This window comes from Mastomys coucha, unplaced genomic scaffold (assembly GCF_008632895.1).
Source record: "Mastomys coucha isolate ucsf_1 unplaced genomic scaffold, UCSF_Mcou_1 pScaffold21, whole genome shotgun sequence".
NCBI classification, from domain to species: Eukaryota; Metazoa; Chordata; class Mammalia; order Rodentia; family Muridae; genus Mastomys; species Mastomys coucha.
Genome location: NW_022196904.1, coordinates 139,299,256 through 139,300,053, shown reverse-complemented (window position 1 = coordinate 139,300,053; position 798 = coordinate 139,299,256).

The window sequence follows — 798 nt, the reverse complement described above, 5'->3', positions numbered from 1 at the left end:
TCCTTACCTAAAACTTACTTCTAGAGACCTGAAGCCTTTATTTGATATTCTTAGAGGTAATTCTGATCGAATTTCCCCTAGATCCTTAATGAAGAAAGAGATATCTGCTTTACAGCAGGTGGATAAGACTATTGAGTACCTATTCATTACTTACATTGTGGTGACAGTAAGAACCTGTTTGTGGATCCATTCTAGGATGTCTCCAATACATATTTTCGTGCCATTTTTTGAAGCCCTTGCACAGATAATTATACTGGGTGAGTTGCTATTGTTAACTTACCTTGGCAAGGAGCCAGATGTTATTTTCCCACCCCTTTTTACCTTAGAGCTAGATTTCTCATCTCTGAAAAACAAGTGATTGTTTATACTCCTTGGCTGATTAACTACAGGTTTTAGGACCATTGTAGCTGTGCCATTTACGTTTAAGTTTTTCTCCAACAGCTTCTGTTTTACATGGTTTTCATAGTATACATGCCTACTAGACTTCCTAGTGTTCCGTTACCAAATTATCATTCTTGCACGTATAATTCTATTCTTCATTGGTCATATTGGGCTCTTTCTGGCCTGCCAAGACTTTTGGCCAGGGACTATATCAATTGACAGAGCCCTCATATAGAGAGATTTTGGTTTCTGATCCTGTGGCCCTAGCTAGACAGGATCATGAGAAGATTCACCTATCCAGCCAGACTCTGTGGCCCAAACATTATATTTTCAGAGTATAAGCAAGAAAGATCCTTAAACTGTGCTCGAAATGTGTTATTTTTTCTCCAGTCCCACATTTGGGGTCTACCCCAGAGG